Source organism: Idiotropiscis lumnitzeri, chromosome 4 (genome assembly GCF_059441095.1).
Source record: "Idiotropiscis lumnitzeri isolate Australia: NSW breed Sydney's pygmy pipehorse chromosome 4, RoL_Ilum_1.0, whole genome shotgun sequence".
In the NCBI taxonomy this organism is placed as follows: Eukaryota; Metazoa; Chordata; class Actinopteri; order Syngnathiformes; family Syngnathidae; genus Idiotropiscis; species Idiotropiscis lumnitzeri.
In genome coordinates this window covers 1,414,154-1,422,740 of record NC_142394.1, presented here as the reverse complement: position 1 = coordinate 1,422,740, position 8,587 = coordinate 1,414,154, and the positions used below count along the sequence as shown (strand labels likewise).

The following is an 8,587-nucleotide window of genomic DNA, read 5'->3' as shown; positions in this document are numbered from 1 at the left end:
GCTAGTGAAAATAGTTCACTGCTGGCAAAATAAACCAAATTCATCAAACATGGATAAAAAGCGCACCTCTCTGCAAATCATTTTCCAAGGTCAGACTTTTTAATTGATTCAATTTAGATATAAAGCACCTCCTCATGTTGCTGCCATTAAAGCTGTATTTGTCTTTTGAATCCAAAAATTATCTACACATTTAAAACCAACGTGGGCCCCATTTTTACATGGTGTCATATATTCTCAGATCCCTTCATTGACATGTCGTGTGTCATCAAAAGCACTTAACCTGTACATGGTCACAGGAGGGTGCTGGAGCCTGTCCCACCTGGCTTCCAGGGAAAGGCGGAATACACCCTAAACTGGTCACCAGCCAGTTGCAGGACACACCCAGAAACCGTCACTGAGTAGGAACCAATCCCCACACTACCTGCACACGAGTCATGCAAGTGTACCATTACACCATCAGTGATCTTCAGGGACTTAATAAGCAGAAATCACTATTGTATGCCGTGTCAAGCGTAGATAAACCATGTAGCTCATATCTGAAAGAGGCATTCGTATGTTTCATTGCATTATTGGCATGTAACAGGGATTACAAAAGAAAGTAAAAATGAATGTAAAAGCTTTAGTGTATTTTCCTTCTATAGATTTTATATAAAAATAAAAATAAGTAAAAATGTGTTACTACCGCAAACTTCCATAAGTACACTTTTTTTTAATCAACTGAATGTCGGTTGTGTGTATTTTGTCACCTCTTACACAACCTCTTTTACTCACAAATGACACTTCATGTAAGTATTATCTTCAGTTTTTACCGAAAAAAAACAAAACGTTTTTGCATATCATTTGTGATGACTGTGTGGAAGAGTGTTGAAATCATCAACAAATTACCAGTGTACAGTTAAATAAAGTAGATTGCTAACATTACTCTATATACGGTGTGTGCCTTTACAGTGTATGTGTGACATTGTCAAATAGTCTCATACCATCAAATTCAAGGTTGAACATTTCAAATTTGGGTACACCACCTTGAGGCCATTAAGCATTCACACGGGCTTTGAACACAGGACCACTCACGTTGCCATTCAAATGCCACGGTTCCATTCTAAATGCAAGTAAACCATGCCAAACCCAAGGAAATTAAGGGGTTGTCCGGTTGTCGCACCCAAACCGAGAATAATACCCCTAGACCAACGAGCCACATAGCCAAGCTAAATTTACCAACGTACGGCCTAGGCCATTTAAATTTTACATTGTCCTACCGTCTGGTACAATCAATTTCAAGGTTGAACATTTATAAATTGGGTAAACCACGTCGAGGTAGTTAAGCATTCGTACGGGCTTTAAATGCAAGAACACACAAGTTGCTATTCAAACATCAATGCAGCATTACAAATTCAGGTTAACCATGTCAAAACCCAAGGAAATTAAGGGCACGTCCGGGATTTAAACCCGAGATCTGTCGCACCCTAAGCGAGAATCATACCCCTAGACCAACATAGACTTGGCTCCAGGCTAGATTGACCAGCGTAGGCACTAAGCCATTTGTATTTTAAACAGTATCATACTATAAAAGTCAAGGTTGAACATTTGAAATTTGGGTAAACCACCTCGAGGAAGTTAAAAATTCACAAGGGATTTGAACAGAGGATCATGCATGGTGCCATTCGAATGCCACGGTTCCATACCAAATTCAAGTAAACCATACCATACCGAAAGAACTTAAGGGGTCATCCGGGATTTGAACCCCGGACCTCTCACACCCAAAGTGAGAATAATAACCTTAGCAACGAGCCACATTCACCTAATTGCAGGCTAGATTTACCAGCATAGGCCATAAGCCAATTGCATTTGAAATGGTCGAATATTCTCATACAATCAAATTGAATGTTGAACATTTAAAGTATGGGTAATACATCGTCGAGGAAGCAAAGAATTCATACCTCTCGCACCCGAAGCGAGAATCATACTCCTAGACCAACGAGCCACATAGACACTGCTCCAAGCTAAATTTACCAACGTACGCACTAAGCAATTTGCATTTTAAAGTGTCAGTTCTGGTACAATCAATTTCATGGTTGAACATTTAAAATATGGGTAAAAACCTCATCTAGGCGGTGAAGCATTCGTATGGGCTTTCTAAACAGGGGCATCCAATTTGCGGTACAAATTCTGGTAAACCTTGTCCAACTCTAGGAAATTAAGGGCTCGTCCGGGATTTGAACCCAGCACCTCTCGCACCCTAAGCGAGAATCATACCCCTAGACCAACGAGCCACATAGATATGGCTCCAGGCTAGATAAACCAGCGTAGGCACTAAGCCATTCGCATTTAAAATGGTCGCATACTATCAAATTCCAAATTTGGATAAACCACCTCGAGGCAGTTAAAAATGAATAAGCGCTTAGAACACAGGACCATGCACGTTGCCATTCAAATGCCACGGTACCATTCCAAATTAAAATAAACCATAGCATACCGAAGGGACTTAAGGGGCTCGTCCGGGATTTCAACCCGGGACCTCTCGCAACCAAAGCGAGAATCATACCTCTCACATAAACATTGCTCCAAAGCTAAATTTAGCAACGTACGTTCGAAGCCATTTGCATTTTAAAGTGTCGTACCGTCTGGTATAATCAATTTCAAGGTTCAATATTTAAAATATGGGTAAACCTCATAGAAGTAGTGAAGCATTCGTATGGGCTTTCCACACAGAGGTATCCAAGTTGCTGTTCAAACATCAATGCACCATTCTAAATTGTGGTAAAGCATTTTAAACCCAAGGTAATTTAGGGCTCATCTGGGATTTGGAACTGGGACCTGGCGCACCCGAAGTGAGAATCATACTCCTAGACCAAGGAGCCACATAGACGATGCCCCAAGCTAAATTTCTCAACGTAGGCCATAAGCTATTTGAATTTTCAAGAGCCCTGTCATCTCGTACAATCAAATTGGAGGTTGAACTTTTCAAATCTAGGTCAACCACATAAAGGTAGTTATGCATTCGATTGGGGTTTGAACACCAGTCCAGTAAAGTTGTGGTTCAAACATCAATGCAGCAATCCAAATTCTGGTAAACCATGTCAAACCCAAGGAAACTAAGGGCTTGTCCGGGATTTGAAACCAGCACCTCCCGCACCCTAAGCGAGAATCATACCCCTAGACCAATGAGCCACATCAATGTGGCCCCTGGCTAGATAAACCAGCGTAGGCACTAAGCCATTTGCATTTTAAATTGTCTCATACTATAAAATTCAAGGTTGCACATTTTAAATTTGGGTAAACCACCTCGAAGCAGTTAAAAATTCACAAGGGATTTGAACACAGGACCATGCACGTCGCCATTCAAATGCCACGGTTCCATTCCGAATTCAAGTAAACCATACCATACCGAAAGAACTTAATAAGATACTGTTCAATATTCTCATACAATCAAATTGAATGTTGAACATTTAAAGCATGGGTAACACATCGTCGAGGAAGCGAAGAATTCATATGGGCATTTCACACAGGACCACTCACATTTCCATTCAGACATCCATTCTTAATTCATGTAAACCATGCAGAACACAAGGAATTCATGGGCTCGTCCGGGATTTGAATCCCGGACCTCTCGCACCCAAAGCGAGAATCATACTCCTAGAACAACAAGCCACATAGACATTGCCCCGAGCTGAATTTACCAACCTACGCACTAAGCAATTTGCATTTTAAAGTGACACGTCTGGTACAATCAATTTCATGGTCGAACATTTAAAATATGGGTAAACCTCATCTAGGGGGTGAAGCATTTGTATGGGCTTTCTAAACGGGGGCATCCAAATTGTGGTTCAAATGTCAATGTATCATTCTAAATTGTGGTAAACCATTTTAAACGCAAGGTAATTCAGGGGTCGTCCGGGATTTGATACTGCGACCTGGAGCACCCGAAGCGAGAATCATACTCCTCGACCAAGGAGCCACATCGACGTAGCTCCAGGGTAGCTAGACCAGCTTAGGTACTAAGCGATTTGCATTTTAAATTGTCTCATGATATCAAATTCAAGGTTGAACATTTCAAATTTGGGTAAACTACCTCGAGGCAGTTAAAAATTCATAAGGGATGAGAACACAGGACCATGCATGATGCCATTCAAATGCCACGGTTCCATACCAAATTCAAGTAAATCATGCATACCGAAGGAACTTAAGGGCTCGTCCGGGATCTCTCACACCCAAAGCAACAATCATACCTCTAGACCAACGAGCCACATAGACCTAATTGCAGGCTAGCTTTGCCAGCAGAGTTCCTCAGCCATTTGCATTTGAAATAGACAAATATTCTCATACAATCAAATTGAATGTTGAACATTTAAAGTAGGGTATACCTCGTCGAGGCAGCTAAGCATTCATATGGGCTTTTCCACACAGGACCACAAACATTTCCATCCAAACATCAAGGATCCATTCATAATTCATGCCTAACACAAGGAAATCAAGGCCTCGTCCGGGATTTCAACCCGGGACCTCTCGCACCCAAAACAAGAATCATACCTCTAGACCAGTGTTTTTCAACCACTGTGCCGCGAGATATTGTCAGGTGTGCCGTAGGAAATTATCCGATTTATGTGCCTGTGCAGTCTCGCGCCTGGCAGAGTAAGTAGTAAAATGTAGTACTGATCCAGACCAGTAGGCGGCGGCAGCAGCAGGTAGCAAATTACCTTGTGCTTGGAGACAAGTTCATTAGTGACGCGCGGATGCAGCGAGAAGTATATAGCAGAATAAAAAAAGTGGAGAACAGAACGACGGTGAAAGTGATGGATAAGTTTTTGAAGAGAAAAAATACTGACTCTGAACTGGACCCTGAACAAAATCCGGACCAAGATGAAGGCCCTAGTATGAGTGGAGGTAAAAAAAAAGCAAAGACGGCCTGCAAAGTTTCTGGATTTACTTTTACCGGAGATGCAACAACACCGACTCCTTTGTGCTTCATATGTGGTGATAAGCTCTCCAACGGTGCTATGGTCCCAAGTAACCTTAAACGCCATCTCCAAACAAAACACCCTTTACTTCAAAGGTGCAACTCTGGCAGCAACATGTGGAAAGTGGCAATCTTGAAACGTTCCCACTCACCAATAAATGGCAAGATATTAACACTGTTTCACTGTGTAATATAATAGTTGAACATTTGAAAACTCTTGAGGAGAAGATGTCATTCTATTTCTCTTCAGCCTCCACAGAGTGCTTTGACTGGGTTAGGGACCCATTTAGCTCAGCATCAGCTGTAGGGAAGGACATGATTTTACATGAGCAGGAAGAACTAACTGAACTGAGACAGGACCGTGGACTCAAGCTACGCTTTGCTGATCTACCTTTGGACAGTTTTTGGTTGTCAGCTGCCAAGGAGTTCCCCATGCTGGCCAACAAAGCTATTATGACATTGCTCCCATTTTCCACAACATACCTGTGTGAGGTGAGCTTTTCAAGCCTGACTGCTATAAAAACTAAAAAGAGTGAGAGTTGTGGAGGACGAGCTTCATGTGTCTTTCATCAATTCCTGCCAATATATCAGCTCTGTGTTCATCCAAACAAGCCCAGGTTTCACACTGAGTGACTATAAATGTGAAAGATTCTAAGATACTTTATTCTTTGTTTATTTGATCCATATTCAAGACCTTTAATAGATCATTCTTCAATGTTCAAAAACAGTTATCTTGTGATAAAAGCTTTTTTTTTCACATTTTCAGCTGGTGTTGTGCCGCGGGATTTTTTCAATGAAAGAAATGTGCCTTGGCTCAAAAAAGGTTGAAAAACACTGCTCTAGACCAACAAGCCACAATGACCGAATCGCAGGCTAGATTTACCAGCATATGTTCTATGCCATTTGCATTTGAAATAGTCGAATATTGAATGTTGAACATTTAAAGTTTGGGCATACCTCGACGAGGTAGCGAAGCATTCTTATGTGGTTTTCCACACAGGACCACAAACATTTCCATTCGAAACAGTGCATCGCTGGCAGAGGAGCTTAACTGCTTCTTCGCTCGCTTTGACTCCCCCCAACCGTCACACCCCCCCACTTCATGCCTCAACCCCCCCCCACTCACCGTAGAGGAACACGATGTGAGGCGCGCGCTCCTGGCTATTAACCCCAGGAAAGCTACAGGACCCGACGAAATACCAGGCAAGGTCCTCAGAGCATGTGCCCACCAACTGGCACATGTTTTCTGCAGGATCTTCAACCGCTCCCTGGCTCAAGCAGTCATCCCCTCCTGCTTGAAAACTTCCACCATTATTCCTGTTCCCCAAAAGTTACCCGCAGTCCTCCTGAATGACTACCGTCCTGTTGCTCTCACGCCGGTCATCATGAAGTGCTTCGAGAGACTGGTTCTCCAGCAGATCAGGGACTGCCTTCCTCCCACTCTGGACCCCTACCAGTTTGCATACCGGGCCAACAGATCCACTGAGGACGCCATCGACACTGCTCTGCATGTTGTGCTGGGCCACCTGGAACAACAGCAGAGCAATGCAAGGATGCTCTTTGTGGACTACAGCTCGGCATTCAACACAATCATCCCCGGACATCCTCGTCGCCAAATTGGACATTCTCGGCCTCCCTGCCCTCACACGCATCTGGATTAAGGACTTTCTGACCAACAGACCCCAGACTGTGTTGCTCGGCCCCTACACGTACTCCACCCGTACGCTGAGCACCGGTTCCCCTCAAGGATGCGCTCTGAGCCCTCTCCTATACGCCCTCTACACCTACGACTGCAGCCCGGCCCACGGTAACAACACCATCGTCAAGTTTGCTGACGACACGACAGTGGTCGGTCTGATCTCGGAAGGTGACGAGACAGCCTACAGAGAGGAGGTCCAGAGACTGATGGCTTGGTGCGAGGACGACAGACTGCAACTGAACATTGCAAAAACAAAGGAGATCGTCATCGACTTCAGGAGGAACAAGACGGTGCCGCCCCCCCTCTGCATTAAAGGCGTGTGTGTGGAGAGGGTCCACACGTTCAAGTTCCTGGGAGTACAGATCTCCGATGACCTTTCTTGGACACACAACACCATAGCAGTGGTAAAGAAGGTCCACCAGCGTCTGCACTTCCTGAGAGTCCTCAGGAAATTCAACCTGGAAAGGAAGCTGCTGCTGGCCTTCTACCACTCGTCCATCGAGAGCCTGCTGACGTACTTTTTCTCCACCTGGTACAGCGGCTGCACTGAGGCGGACAGAGTGTGGCTCCAGAGGACGGTCAAAACAGCGCAAAGGATTATTGGCTGCCTTCTCCCCTCACTGTCGGACATCTACACCGCCCGGTGCCTCAGCAGGGCTCTCAATATCGTCAAAGACAATACCCACCCAAACTCACACCTGTTCGACCTGATGACCTCTAGCAGGCGCTACAGGTGCATCAAATCAAGGACCAATAGACTGAGAAACAGTTTCTTTACAAGAACCATCCCCATTCTAAACTCTCACACACACACCAACCACCCTTACCTTGCAGAACAGCAACGTGATGGCCGAGTGGTCTAAGGCGCCGCGTTCAGGACCCAGTCTCCCCAGGAGGCCTGGGTTCGAATCTCGAATTTCCCCATTGTGGGACTAATAAAGGGAATATTATTATTATTATTATTTATATATCCTATTCAGTATTATTTTCCATTGCACTAACTATTCTCTTATTTATCTAATTTATATATTTATCTGAATTATTGTTGTATTGAACTGGAGAGAGGATCTCTCTAATCTCGTTGCACACTTGAGTACAATGACAATAAAGGGATTTCTGATTCTGATTCTCCCATACCTCGGCCGGCTGCAGGACTCCAACCACCGCCCCTCTCTTTAGAGTGAGTGGCTCCGCGACTAGGTTGAGAACTCTAATGGGAACAATTGCAGAGTTCCACGGCCGTACCACTGCCCGAGCCACTAGAATTTAATGCTTCTCAACAAAACCTTTTGTTGGGGTCATCATCATATCACCCACACCTACATGGCGACGGCTAATTACTCCCGGAACCACATACTCGCAGTCGGACTCTAACACCGTGGTGCGGGCTACTCGAACAATGTAAGTCGGGACTTTGCGACTCAGATTACAGCGGGGCACGCACTCACCAAAAAGAATAGTTTCGCGACGGCCATAGTTCAGCTGTGCCTCAGCTTGCTGAAGGAAAGGATGCCCGAGGATAGCTTCGGTACTATCTGTGGTACTAGCCACAACAAAATTTACACAAACCGCTGTTGGAATTTAGCTCTAAATCAATGTTAGAATTTAATTTTAAACCAATGTAAACTCAAATTAGTAATCTGACTCCAATTTGCGACCTTACCCAACTCTCACTCATCCAACAATATGCGCGCTCGTTCTGCAATAGAAAGGTATCAGGAAGCCGGCATTTTCATGCACGAGTGGATTTATTCCCAATACACAGATTTACTACATATGCGCCTGGGTCTCGGATCCCTCTCAATACAACTCTACACCTCTCTTGCCACCAACAGAACAGAACTTTTCAGAGTTGCCCAGTAGTGATTCATACTATACAATATGTAAATGACACAAAGACAAAGGCATCCTGGCATGATTCTATTGGCTATGTG

The 8,587-nt window shown here is 44.2% G+C and overlaps 1 non-coding gene across 1 annotated transcript; it reads right to left on the bottom strand.

Annotated features, from left to right (window-relative positions):
- Window positions 1-2,198: 2,198 nt before the first annotated feature.
- Window positions 2,199-2,270, bottom strand: trnap-agg (transfer RNA proline (anticodon AGG)). Its single transcript has one exon. It is a non-coding gene; the product is annotated as a tRNA-Pro (tRNA).
- Window positions 2,271-8,587: the final 6,317 nt, after the last annotated feature.